Source organism: Oratosquilla oratoria, chromosome 1, assembly GCF_046742065.1.
Source record: "Oratosquilla oratoria isolate Oo_2021 chromosome 1, ASM4674206v1, whole genome shotgun sequence".
In the NCBI taxonomy this organism is placed as follows: Eukaryota; Metazoa; Arthropoda; class Malacostraca; order Stomatopoda; family Squillidae; genus Oratosquilla; species Oratosquilla oratoria.
Window position 1 is genome coordinate 124,862,651 of NC_134777.1, and position 15,000 is coordinate 124,877,650.

The 15,000-nt window shown below is 41.7% G+C and overlaps 1 protein-coding gene across 4 annotated transcripts in view; it reads left to right on the forward strand.

Annotated features, from left to right (window-relative positions):
- Positions 1–15,000, forward strand: part of LOC143026440 (uncharacterized) — a 1,178,515-nt gene that overhangs the window by 333,269 nt on the left and 830,246 nt on the right. The window lies entirely within an intron of this gene.

Below are 15,000 nucleotides of genomic sequence, written 5' to 3' on the forward strand. Positions count from 1 at the left end.
GATGTCCTTCAGGGCGCAAATGTCCGTGAAGGAGTAAAGATCTGTAAAGGAGTAAATGTCCTTGTAAAGGAGAAAATGTCCTTGAGAGAGAAAAATGTTCGTGAAGGAGAGTGTCCGTGATGAAGAAAATGTCCATAAAGAAAATGAGAAAGTGTCTGTGAGGGAGGAATAAGTGATAGAGAAAGGTGAGGAGAAAATTGTCCATGAGAGAGAAAATATCCATAAGAAAGAAAATCCCCTTAGGAGAGACAATGTCCGTGATGGAGAATATATTCTCAAAAATGGGAAAATGTCCGTGAAGGAGAAATAAAGTGTTGGAGAACGTGAGAGAGAACGTAGTGTTGGAGTAAAACGTCCGTGGTGGAGAACGAATAAGTTTGATTAAGGGAGAAATGAAAGCGCTGTCAATCCTATCCAAATTAAATTTCAAGAGATTTTTCTCTTTAATTTGATCATTAATTATACATTTATTTCTTCGTTTATTTTTTATTTTTTTGTCTTCGTTGTTTCTGAACTTGATAAAGTTGAAAAAATCATCACCAATTTAGTATGAATAGAATGTGTGTACTTCTTGTATTATATTGGTATCTTGGGATGATATATTTATACCGAGCAACTGAAAGTGTGGTAATTTGTTAGTGAACATATGAGTGTAAGAACATAAGAATGGAGGAGACAAGAGAACAATAGGCCTACACTAAGCAGTTCCATGTCCACTCTGTTGGTTGATCAGTTTTTGCCTGTTTCCACCTTAAACCTCAATTTGTCCAGTTTAAATCTATCACTACCAGTCCTGCCCTCCTGTCTTAATTTAGGGATTTTAGTGTAAACCTTGGAGACGTGTACCCGGTTAGTGGTAATTTGGTTATTGAAAATGTGAATCTGGTTATAGAAAGTGGTTAGTGTCTATTTAATGTATTATTGTTATCATTATCTAATATAATTCTTTCTATTTTATTTATATATATTTATATTTACTTCATAGTAAACATCTTCACTGTTGGAGTAGCAACCTTGCTATAACGTAAATATCAACACGAAGGAGAGAAAAATATATGATTAAAAGAAAAATACGATAAAAAGTATTTTTACGAAATCCAAATATTGCATAGCTACAGGTAAAAAAAAAAAAAAAAAAAAAAGATTGATTAAGATCAGCTGAAGTACTCGGAGACGGGAGTACTGGCCACAGCACTGGCTACGAGGAGTTGGCAACCGCAAGAAGAGCTTATTAAAGGTGAGCAACCACAATACTCCCGTTAGAAGGTGTTAAACGCTGTCGCTCTCCACAACACCTGTGGTGCCAATGGCTTGCAGGCTGCCACAGACACAACTGAATAAAATCGCCAGAAGGCAGCTTGGAATGTACACGTCAAGTGCGACGAAAGATGTCAAAGGCTAGACTGGGTCACTCGACCACCGGGTGAGGTCACAGAATACGCCGTCAGCGTGGTGCACAAAAAGTGATGACACTCCAAAACGTGATGTAAAAATGCTTTTACTATATTTGGCGATTGGGTAGTAAAGGGAGTGGTTGGGGAGGGTGGGGGTGGGAGTATGCTGACGTAGTATGGGGGGGTAAAAGGGGGTTAGGGGTTTGGTAATACCCCGAAACTATCCAACGAAAATGTACTACTGCTGCACAAGGCATAGTGATAGTAACAGGATAATAAATGTGTAGAACAGTGGTCGGCGAGCTGCGGTTCTTTGAGGTCACTTGGTCGGCTCCGTAAAGCTTCTTATAAAATAATTATTCCATCAGAACGAAGGCGTCAGGTACTGTAAGCATATAAAACATTCCATCCAAAATTATATATATATATATATATATATGTATATATATATATATATATATGTATATATATATGTATATATACATATATATATATGTATATATATATATATATGTATATATATATGTATATATATATGTATATATATATAAATATATATATATATATAAAGGGGATAGAAGGTGGCTGGAAGATTCACCCCCCCACGGGGAGCGTGGGGGGAGGAAAGGTGAGGGGTGAAGTGGGGGGATAAGGAATTCTTTTATGAGTTCGTAATGTCTGGACTAATTCTTGTCTTTCGAAGAAATAAGTTTCTACATTTTTTTAAATTTTTTTATGGAGTATGTATGGCTTCAACTTTTGTCCGGTCTGACATGGTCGGAGTAGGAGGGAAGGAGAGGGGGGGGGATGGAGAGGGGGTGGAGGTGCAGTGGGGAGAAAGGGAAGGGAAAGAGGACAAAGAGAAGATAGGGAGGGTAAGGAGACGAGGAAGGGAATGAGAAGAGAGGGTGAAGGGGAGGGGAAGGAAGAGAGAGAGAAGGGGAGGAGAAGTGGGGAAGTAGAAAGATAAGGGGAAAGGTAATGGAATAGAGGGGGGGAAAGGGAGAGGGGGAGGCAAGGGTAGGGAGGAGAGGAGATAAGATAAAGATAACAAAAGGAGGGCTGGAAATTCTGTGTAAATGCAAAGAGAATGGAGAGGGAAAGGAAGACGAGGAAGCAGGCAAAAAGAGAGAGAGAGAGAGTGAAAAGGTGGATTGGAAGATAGAGAGAGAAAAAATATATATATTTTGTAGAATTTTGGCTAAAGCTGAATTATCTCATGCCTCACAGGAGTCCAGAGGAGGATTTAGAATAGGAAAAATAAATAGATAGATATATGAAATTTAATAGATGAGATAGAATGAATAGATAGATAAGAATAAATAAGATAAACAAAAACAAATAGGTAAACTAGATAAATTAATTAATTAATAACATAAGCGAAGCATGAAGGAAGAAAAAAATATTTTTTCACTGGATGAAGGGTTTGGAGGAGAAAAAAAAGAGAGAGAGAGAGAGAGAGAGAGAGAGAGAGAGAGAGAGAGAGAGAGAGAGAGAGAGAGAGAGAGAGAGAGAGAGAGAGAGAGAGAGAGAGAGAGAGAGTCAGTAGAACGGAGTGCAAGAGAGTATCTTCACTAGTAGCGACAGCAGCAGGAACTTTGACGTCGATGAAGAAGAGTAGGAGGAGGAGGAGGATGCTTCTGGAAATTTCTGGAAGCTTCTGGAGGCTTCCGGAGGGACCTCCCGCCCCTTTCCCTCACGAGGTCACTTCACTCCCCCATCGAAGTTATCTGAGGAGGATCGTGACCTCCGGCGGCGAAGCGGTGGTCGCTCCCCCCCCCCCGATAAGAACTCTTCGGGTTCCCCCTCTTCCCCCCACTCCCCCTCGACTACCCCTCCCACTACTCCCCCTCCCCCCTTCCCGTAGTCGTCGCTGGAGAATGAAATGGTGATATTTGTCAGAATCGTGTTTTCAAAATGGCGCGTCTTTCCTCCTCCTCCTCTTTCTTCTCCTGTTTCTTTTACTTCTTGAAGTTCTTCTGTTTCTACTCCACCCTTCCCTCCCCATTTTCTCAGTTTTCTTCTTCTCCACCTCCTTCTTCTCTTTCTTCTTCTTCGTCTCCCTATTTCTCGTACTACTTCTACCTCATTTTCTTCCTTTCCTCTTCCCTCTCCTGTTTATCGTACTTATCGTATTCCTGCATCTGCTTCCATTTATTGTACTTTTTTTTTTGTCCTCCTTTCTTACTTCTTTCATCCTCCCTCTGTTTCTCTTTCTTCTACTTCTCCTAGTAACTTAACGGGGTAAGTTAAAGGGGCACCTAAACAAAGTAACTTAAGAAGATAATAAGTTCACTAAACGGTGGTAACAACAAGGTAGCTTAAAGGGATAAGTTAACGAGATAACGGAGAACATAACAGTGTAACTTAACGAGGTAACTTAACAAGGTAATTCAATTGGATAACATAACAAGGTAACTTACCGATGGCCAAGAAGTATCGACTTGGCATCAAACGTGTTTGGCATTGAAAACGAAAATCTCTTTCGAGCGATCACCTTCAACCATTTTATTCAGGCTAACATTAAACGATTTTATTCAGCTGTTGGGTCGATTAGGGTCCCGTCTTGTCCCTGCCTGACCCTTCTCCCCCCCTCCACGTCCTAACCCCCCCCCCATCCTCTAAATGCTCATATCTCCCCCCATTGGGCGAAGGAAATTGTTTGACCCCAGAATCTACAAGAGGCGTCATGAGGTCGGTGGGTTTGAGTATTGACCAGCTAAAGAATTAGTCTTCCAGTTGATTCCTACGAAGCGTTTGAAGGATTTGTCCTCGACTTCAGCCGACCAAAGGAGATTTTCGTTTTCGGCTGAGGGGAAATCCCCCTGCTGAGGATGAAGCAAACTAAGACTAAAGTGCCAAAGTGTTTCTATTCCCCTCTTGGGTACGTGGCACCTGATGGCACTCACTGGTACCTGCTGGTACATGGTGACACTTACTGATATCTCTTGGCACACGGTGGCACCTACTGGCATCTCGTGGTTTCAACTGGCTCTCGCTGACAGCTGATGACACATTAACACATACTGGTACCTACTGGCACTCGCTGGCACCTTGTGCCTCGTATCAGGTTTCCCTTATTACTCCCTCTTCCTACCTGAACCGAATCCGGTTAACCACGATGAGCCCAGCAAGCAGCCCAGGGCCATCCGCTGGAACCGGAACCAGCCGGTCGGAACCGGGAATCAACCGCCGAAGGGATTTGACGAGATCGAGCTGGAAGGTCACAGTGGCTGCATCAACGTCATCAACAGGAGTGCATTAACAAGGCAGACGCCAGCAGCATGATCAACGAAAGCAGTTACAAAGGCAAAGGCAAAGCATGCCGACAGGAGACCTTTTGATCCATATCTAGGTCGGATGCAAAAAAAAAAAAAAAAAAAAAAAAAAAAAAAAAAAAAAAAAAAACATATTAATAATAAATTAAAACTATAACAATGTAAATAACAATTAAAATACATAAATAAATGCATTGGTATAGTTGAATAACAAACAAACAGGTAAATAGTAAATGATAATAAATTGACATACAACTAATAATAAATGAAAATCAGACAGACAAATTATAACAAAACAAAAACAAATAATATAACATAAATTATAATAATTACAGCATCTTACTTAGGTATTTATCTAAATGATTCTTAAAGCTTCGAACTGAACTACATTGCACTACCTGTGCAGGAAGTTTATTCCATTCATTAACTACACGGTTGGCAAAGTTGTTTCTACCTACTTCCAAATTGAATCTATTTCCGGACAGTTTGAGACCATTGTTTCTTGTCTGATTCTCATTCAATGTGAAAATTTTGTCACTTTTGATGTTGTCAATTCCCTTTAGAATTTTAAAGACCTGTATCAAGTCACCTCTGAGTCTACGCTTTTTTAGGGAAAACAGATTCATGTGCTTAAGTCGATTTTCGTATGATTTATTTTTGATATTTGGAATCAGTTTTGTGGCTCGCCGTTGTACCTTTTCCAGTCTGTCAATGTCTTTAATGAGATTCGGTGACCATACGGAAACAGCATATTCCAAATGTGGACGAACTAACGATTTATATAGCTTGTTAATGAGTGATGGACTTTTGAAATCAAAAGATCGCGCAATCAATCCCAGAATCTTATTTGCTTTCTCAGAGGCTGAAATACACTGCTTGGATGATTTGAGGTCGTTACTGATAATTACGCCGAGATCTTTTTCACTATCCACTTTTGTTAACGAATTTCCAAATAACTTGTAATCGTACTTACTGTTATTTTTACCTATGTGCATTACCTTGCATTTACTTGTGTTAAATTTCATTAGCCACTTTTCAGACCATTGCTGTAATTTATCTAAATCTTCTTGAATATCTAATTGGTTTGAGTGATCATTTGCCACTCCGCACAGTTTTGTATCATCAGCAAATGTAACAGCATAGGCAGTGCAACATTATCAAGAGTGCAACAGTACTAATCGACAGTGCAATAGCAGTGAAAATGCAGCATCAATGTAACATCTACAGTACAATAACACTAACAGAGCAACAGCATCGACAGTGCAACAATATCATCAGTACAACAGCCCCTGCAGTGCACCAGCTAACAGTAACAAACAAGATGATTATGAAATGAGATGTAACATTGCAATTGCATCAACAGATGGCACGCTCGTCTCCAGCAGCGAGGAAGATGAGACTTCCATAGACGTCATGCTAGGAGTCTCTCTCTCTCTCTCTCTCTCTCTCTCTCTCTCTCTCTCTCTCTCTCTCTCTCTCTCTCTCTCTCTCTCTCTCTCTCTCTCTCTCTCTGTATCTCTTTGTTCGATGAATTTCTACATCTATAAAGGTATGTGTAAAAATCAATCGAACAGAAAGGAACCTAAAATTAAGTGTATACAGAAAACCGACCAATGTATACTCAGACATACATTATTATTCTTGTGTGTCATTTTGACAAATGGAAATAAGCCCCACCGCAAGGACTCGAACCTTTGCCTTAGTGACTGCTTATTATGAAGCAAAGACGATAGCCTTGAGCCAGCCAGGCCGTACTAAAGGTCGTGAATCAGGTCGTTCCTTTTGTACAGCTTTGCTGGCTCAAGTCTGTCGTCTTTGCTTCATAATAAGCAGTCGCTTGCGGGGGAGATTATTATTCTTCCCAGCCGATAATATTATAAGATCTGTTTTCTCATATTATTCTTCAGAGCTTTGCGGATATGTAGACCTGAGTACATTGGTGAGGGAATAAGATTTTTTTATATTAGTGCTAAACTAAAATATCCTATATATTTCACTGACGTCCCTTACAAATTTGCTAGGAAAACATTTTACCATCCTCAACCAGTCAGACCTTTTGCCCATATCAGGAAAACTTATCTAGCGTCCCTTAATTATTTGAGAATTTCAATGTTAACTAGCCTTTAGTTATAACCACACTATTGAATAATACCTTATTAATAATTCAAGTTGCAAAAAAGGGTGTCTATACAAATTTCCTGCATTGGTAACAAAAAACTATCAGAATAAAAACACTGTGTAAAATAATGTAATGAATTAAACGCCATTTCTAAACACTTCAGCACCTTTAATCATCCTGTCGGATGGGGTAATGCCAGTGTAATTACTTTCAACAACAACGTAGTTGAAAGGAATATAAATGAAAGTAGTTTGATTAAATCCATCAATGATGCTGTCAGTCTTAATCTAGGATTGTATAAGCTAAATGATTATATCCGTAAAGAAATAGCAAATATGCACTAGTTGTAAGAACATTTGTAAATTAGAATTGATTATATATTTGATCCTCACCTTATACCCATGAAGAGTGTCCCACAATCCTCTTTTTTATTTAATTTATTGTTTTTTTTTCATTATATTTTTCTACTGTTGACATTTGATCACCACCTCGTGCCAACAGAAATGTTCTACATTCCTTTTTTTTTCTACCGTAGACGTTTGAACCCCTGCTGTTGCCCACGTTCTGTTGTCCATACTAGTATATTCCGCCTGTTTGTACGCTATATTGACGATGTAATACACGAAAGCGCTCCGCTTCGGTTGTTTCTATCTGAAGTTGTTAACCTTGTATATATATAATATATATATATATATATATATATATATATATATATATATATATATATATATATATATATGATATATGGGTGTGTGTATGTATGTATGTGTACGTACGTCATCTGTATTTGAAAAAGATTGAACACTTTCGCTGTCAAAAGTTCTTATTTTTGACGTGTTTGACAGGGCCAACTTCACCCCTTTCGAAAATTAGATTTTTTTCTAGGATTGTATAAGCTAAAAGATTATATCAATAAAGAAATAGTAAATATGCACCAGTTGTAAGAACGTTTGCAAATTAGAATTGATTATACATTTGATCCTCACCTTATACCCATGAAGTCTCCCCCACAATCCTCTTTTTTATTTGATTTATTTTTTTTTCTATTTTTTTTACTGTTGACATTTGATCACCACCTCGTGCCAACAGAAATGTTCTACATTCCTTCTTTCCCTACCGTAGACGTTTGAACGCCTACTGTTGCCCACGTTCTGTTGTCCATACTAGTATATTCCGCCTGTTTGTACGCTATACTGACGATGTAATATACGAAAGCGCTCCGCTTCGGTTGTTTCTATCTGAAGTTGTTAACCTTGTGTATATATATATGTATATATATGTATATATATATTTATATATATGTATATATTTATATATATATATATATACATATATACATATATATATATGTATATATGTATATATATATATATATATATGTATATATGTATATATATATATATATGTATATATATATATATATATATATATATATATATAAGGGTGTGTGTATGTATGTGTACGTACGTCATCAATATTTGAAAAAGATTTAACATTTTCGCTGTCAAAAGTTTTTATTTTTGACGTGTTTGTCAGGGCCAACTTCACCCCTTTCGAAAATTAGATTTTTTCTCTCTTTTTTCCAAGAAATTTTATCTGAGAGTGGGAGGGAGCTGCAGTGAATTGAGCCCCCCGTTACACACCTTAAAGTCGTAGGCTGACCCTCACCAGAAAAAAATCTTTAAGTATGTCTTGTTGAAGATCGTAGATGGCTGTGAGATACCCCATGCCCTCCTGCAACGGAGGTGTACTTACGCTGATCTTCCCTACGAAACCTACAAACGTGATTGTGTCTCTCACCATCAGCTCATCCGTTTCGAGATCAGCGTTTCCCGACGCTGTCTCGGCCCGGTCGTTAGTACGTGGCACTCGTTGGCACTAACGAGCCTGGAAACGGGTCACTTAATCCTGACAACTTCAGTATGTGGCTCTACAAGGCGGAAGCGACTCGGCCTCCTCTTCCCCCTTCCCTCCTCCCTCCTCCCTCCTCCCTCCTCCCTCCTCCCTCCTCCCTCCTCCCTCCTCCTCCTCCTCCTCCTCTTCCTCCTCCTCTTCCTCCTCTTCCTCCTCCTCCTCCTCTTCCTCCTCCTCCTCCTTCTTCTCCTCCTCTTCTCCTCATCCTACTCCTTTTCCTATTCCTCCCGTTTGTCATCCATTTTCTTCCTTCTACTCCTCCTCCTTCTCCTCCTCTTCCTGCTCATCCTCCTCTTCCTCTGCCTCCTCCCCTTCCTCCTCCTCCTCTCCGTCCTCACGTCGTGTCCCTCGTCGTGTCCTCTCCCTTTCCCGCTATATTTAACTCCTTTTTTCATTATTTCCCGTAGATCTATTTTTGGATGATTTTTTTTCTCCCCTTTCTTTCATTCTTTCTTTTTCCTTTCTTTCGTCGTTTCCCTTCCTTTCCCCCAAACGCTCAGAGTCCTTTCCCAAATTTATGGATCGTAGGACTCTTACAACAGAAGTGACAGGGCCCTCTGACGTCACGGAAACACAGTCCCAAGGCCCTATGACGTCACGAGGCCAAAGTACAAGGGCCCTCTGACGTTATGAGGTCATATTGTCTGGGCCCTCTTACATCATGGGCCACAGTGCCAGGGCTCTCTGACGTCACGGGGCCACAGTGCCAGGGCCTTCTGACATCACGAGGCCAAAGTGCAAGGACCCTCTGACGTTTTGAGGTCATATTGTCTGGGCCCTCATATCATGGGCCACAGTGTCAGGGGTCTCTGACGTCATGAGGTCATAATGCCTAGGCTCTCTGAAGTCACAAGGCCAAGGCCCTCTGATGTCGTGGGGCCAGTTGGACAGGGCTCTTTGACGTCACGGGGCCAGGGGTCCAGGGCCCTCTGATGTCATAGGGCCACAGTGTCAGGGCTCTCTGACGTCACGGGGCCAGGGCGGCCCCTACTCCATCACGGGGACACAGTGCCAGGATGCAGAAAGAGATGCCAGAGGGCGGGCCTGCGGGGTCATTAGAGGCTGGGCGGCGTCCGGTCTTGATCCGGGAGGCGTGAAATAAATTGGATTTGACACATTGGCTCCGGACGAGTCGTCCGGGTCCGTGTGACGTGGCAGACATCTCCCGGTATCTGGGACCGGGAGCTCATCTGGAGTATTGGCTTTTGGGTCGGGATTTGGTCCCATGGGAAAGAGGACTACGAGTCTCGCAAAGAGACCAGATAGCTTTGAGGGATCTGAAGGGAGGGTAACCCCCCCCCAAAAAAAAAAAAAAAAAAACGAGGGAGGGGGGTAATTGGAACCAGGTAGCGTCCAGGGGGCCCTCTGAGGTGAATGGAATCGATTGGGGGTGACATGTCCTCTCTAGTCGACCGTGTATTTCTAGAGATTGGGGTGCGAGTTTCGTTTTAACTTGTATCTAAAGCTGCCCGGTTGGGGACGAAATGAAAGTATGATGTTTCCTGGACGTGTCAGACCCCCCCCCCCCCCCAAAAAAAAAAGGTGGTAGTGAGGGTGGTGGTTGTGTAAGTGATGGTGGTGGTATTGGTGGTGATGGTATCTGTATTGGTGGTGGATAGAGATGTTAGTGGTGGTGGTGGTGAGAGCGATGTAGATGATGGGGCTTGTGATGTTGATGGGTATTAGTGGGTATTACCTCATCTTAACGTAAACAGACAAAAATTGACAGAAATACTTTTTCTTAAAAAGAAAAAAAAATGGAGTAGGGCCTATAGGGAACACTTGCTTAGGAGATACCTAAGAAATGAATTAAATCACCTGGCGACAGCCAGCAATAAAAATAAAAGGACCACCTGGAACGGAAGTTCAGTTCTGTCGATAGAAGCTGAAACCTCTTAGCTTACACGGGATGTCACAAACATGAATGAAATCGCCTGGCGGCAGTAGAGGATGAAAGGGGAATGTACCAACCGGTGAGGAAGGAGACGTGAAGCGTCTGTGGAGGTGTTCGTTCCTTTGAAAGGAGAGTAAAATGTTCGACATTCGAATAATTAATGAGAAAACAAATTATTGTGGAGCAACAACAGGTCGCATGTGTTCTGGATAACTGCGAGACTGCTCGAATTGTCAGTTAACAAGACCCCCTTTTCTTTTTCTTCTTCTTATTTTTCTTTTCTTCTTTCTTCTTCTTCTATTTCTTCTTCTTTTTATTCATTTTCTTTTTGTTGTTATTCTTCATTTTCTTTTTTTTTATTCTTCATTTTCTTCTTCTATTTCTTAATATTTTTATTCTTTTTCTTCTCTTTTTTTTCCCGTGTTTTTCGTTGTCCTTAGTTTCGTGTAGTGTCATGTTTTTTTTCTAATCCTCCTCCTCTTGTCTGATAGTGAATGATGTATATGGGGTGGGGGGAGGCCTTACTACATGTCACAGACCGGAAAAATATTTATAAATTTTATTCTGGGTAATCACAGACGATTTTATGCACTTGAGGCCTGAGGGTAGGGGGAGGGGGTGGGGGTCTCGGTCCTTCCAGATCCCTTTGAGGCCAGATGAGACTCACGAGACGAATAAAATTGCCTGGCCTTCGCCAGAACAAAATATGTGAAGTGTGCCATCGTATTCTAGGAGCAGATCACTGGACCCCCACCTCTGTCCCTCTCTTTCTCCCCCCCCCTCTCTCTTTCTCTCTATCTCTCTCTCTCACGCACACACACACACACACACACACACACACACACACACACACACACACACACACACACACACACACACACACACACACACACACACACACACACACACACATACACACACACACACACAGTCACACTCTTCAACACTTTCTCCCCAGTACTATGGAGTTGTACGCCCTTTAAGACAGGAGGCTGAGCTCCCTCCCCTCCCCATCCATCTTTTTTTCCTTGTCCCACCTCTCCTTCCCCCTTCTTCTCTCCAATTCCTCTCTTCCCTCCCCTTCCCCCGTAACTCCCTCCCTTTCCTTCATACCATTTTACCCCCAACTTCCCCCCTCCCTTCCCTTCCCTCCCCTACATACTCTTTTCCCTTGCCCCTCCTCCCTCCTCCTTTCCTCACCCCCTCTTCCCTCCCCTTTTTCTGCCCCTCCTCCCCCCCTTCCCTCTCCAACCCCCCCCCCTGTGGCGGTCGTAGTCTCTCCGAGAGTGAAGGGGGATTTTGTTGAGCTCAGTCGCAGAAACCTCCCAAGTGGCCTCGTGGGGGATTTCGGGTGCCTCTGATTTGGTCAACGGGAGCTACTCGCGGAAGGTTCGGGAAGGAGGCGGACGGAGGGGGGGGGGATAGGGAAGGCTTCGGGAGGAGGAAAAGGGAGGGGTGGGGGATCGGATCCGGGTTGTCCCTCTTCCCTTTTTTTTTTTTTTTTATGGCGGGTGGGGAAGTTATGTGTCTTGTTGACAAGACGTCTCCTAGGATAATGATTAATCCTTCGGTTTCTTGGGGGGTGGGAGTTCCCCCATCCACTCACCCACTTACCACCCGTCCCCTCTGTTGAATGAAATTGCCTGGCGCCAGGGAGCATCAGCGTGTACGGGCGAGGGAATGTCCCCTGCGGCCGGAGGAAGAGAACAGGCAATCAGTTCTCCATCTGATCACTTCGGGTTTTGGATGATTTGTGGAGGAGATGGATGAAGTCGAACAGGAGCCGGGATGATGGGAAAGGGAGGGAGGGAGGATAAAGGGAAGGAGAGGGAGAGGGGAAAAAGAGGGGGAAGGAGAAGGAAGGGGAAAAGAATGGGGAAGAAAAAGGAGGATGGAGAAGAGAGAAAAGTGAAGAGAGGGAAGGGAAGAAAAAGAGGAAGGAAGAAAATGAGGAAGGAAAGGGAAGGTAGAGATAGGAAAAAGAAATGAAGGGAAAAGAAAGTAAAGTAAATGAAAAATAAGGAAAAGAAGAGGAGAAGCAACTAAAAAGGAAATTTGAGGAAAAGAAAGGAAAACAAAGAAAGAAAAACTCTAGGAAAAAAGAAGAGAAGGAAAAGTAGGGCGTGGAAAGGTAAGGGAAAGATAGGGAAGGAAAGAAGGAAATGAAAGTTTAAAAAATAGATAAAAGAATAGGAAATTTATATTAAAGCAAGGGAAGGGATAGGAAGGCAAATAAAAAGAAGGGAAGGAAAGGGAGAGAAGGGAAGGGAGAGAGAAGGGAAGGGGAAGGAAAATTGAAGTTTAAAAAAGAGAATCGAGAATGAAGAAGCCCTCCACTCCCATATGCGGTCTTCTCTTTTCCTTTGGACCTCAGAAGGTAAGTTCGACCGAACATCTTTTCAGAGTCATTTGCTTCATAGAAGACCACAAACGAGATGAGTTTGGTAAATCTTCAGCTACTTCGTGTGTGCCACCACCACCACCACTACCACCACCACCACCACCACCACCACCACCACCACCACCACCACCACCACCACCACCACCACCACCACCACTACCACCACCACCACCACCACTACCACCAACACCACCAGTACCACCAATACCACAATCACCACCATCCGTCCCAATGACTTCATGGATCGGGGAAATGAAAGGTCCAATCGGTATCAGAGACAGACTGCCATCGAGGAACGTAAAACCAAAAAGAATTTTGACGGTGTAAATGTATGTTTCATAACGTGCATTTACTCATTTCTGCTCTTATTAAATGCTTGATGTTATTTTAAATTTACCTAATGTGTTATATTTACCTAGATTTATGTTTCAGATTACATACAAGATTAATCAAGCATGCCACGAACCAAAGGAGCAGTAGACCTATCTGAATTTCAGCGAGGTCGTATTGTGGGTCAACATGAAATGTGGACTTAGTCATCGCAAAATATCTGAAAATATGTCAATACCGCTTTCTACTGTTAATAGAGTGGTGGTACAATTCACCAGAGAGAGCAAGAAGGGCACAAAACCTCATTCAGATCGTCCTGGGCCCTCAGAAAGAACCTTGCGTCTTGACAAAAGAAATGTCGAAGAGGATCCACGTTGCAAGGCCTCTGACATAGCAGCACAAGTTGATGTCAGTCTCAGAACAGCTGTCAGGTATCTCCACAAGCTGGATTACTATGGCAGAGCTGCAAGAAGGAAACCACTCCGTGCAGCCAATATCAAGCGCAGAAAGGATACGACTGTTGAGATGGTGGAGAGACCTGTGGCCTTTGGAGCACTGTTATTTTCTCTGAGTCACGATTCGCATTATTTTCTGACAGTGGAAGAGTGTGGGTCTGGAGACTCTGTAGTCAAGAGTTTAACCTCAAAAAACTGCAACCAACAGTGAAACATGGGGGCATTTCAATATTGGTGTGGGGTGCAATTTGGAGTGATGGTCGATCATAGTTTGTGGAGTGTCAAGGAAGCATCAGTTCAGGCAAATATGTTTTTATATTAAAGGAAGGACTCGTTCCAACATTTTCCAGTGGTAGAATGAGTAAACATGTCTTCCTATTCATGGTAGATGGAGCTCCTTGTCACGTTGCTCAAGCAGCACAAAATTGGTTGAGCCAAAATGGGATCAGGAAACTTCCATGGCCAAGTCAGTCCCCGGATTGAACACCTCTGGGGCATATTAGACAGACAACTTCGCAAAAAGAACAGGAAGCCATCTTCAAAGCCCGAAATCTTAGGATTACTACGGGAAACATGGCAAGAAATCCCTTATGATGATTTTCGTGAACTAATCACTAGCATGCCTAGAAGGGTCCTTGGACTGGAGAAAGCAAAGGTGATGTCAACCAAGTATTAGTTATTCACATTGTGGCCATTTATAAGCACTTTAATTGTATCAATTGCTTGTTTGATAAATTAAGACATTTTTCTTGGTGTGTCTATTCAATTCTGTCATCTGTGTATATATATATATATATATATATATATATATATATATATATATATATATATATCCAGTACCGTAGGTGTAACACACGAATAGAATAAAACTTAAACCCACTCTCGGACAAAGATAAGCTGAGATACAGAGTCAGTGGTCGAAATATACGGTTTTACTCTGTATCTCAGCTTATTTTTCTCCGAAAGTGGGTTTAAGTTTTAATATATATATATATATATATATACATATATATATATATATATATATATATATATATACATATGTTGCAGTATTTCACAAATGACACGTGAATCTAATTTGCAGAAAAAAACACTGGTAAATAAGAAACGTTTTCGTCATTCCCTTGATGTTTTAGATAGACGAAAAAAGTTCGGACTACGTTTCTTGTTTACCAGTGTTTTTCTGCATATATACATACATACATACATACATAT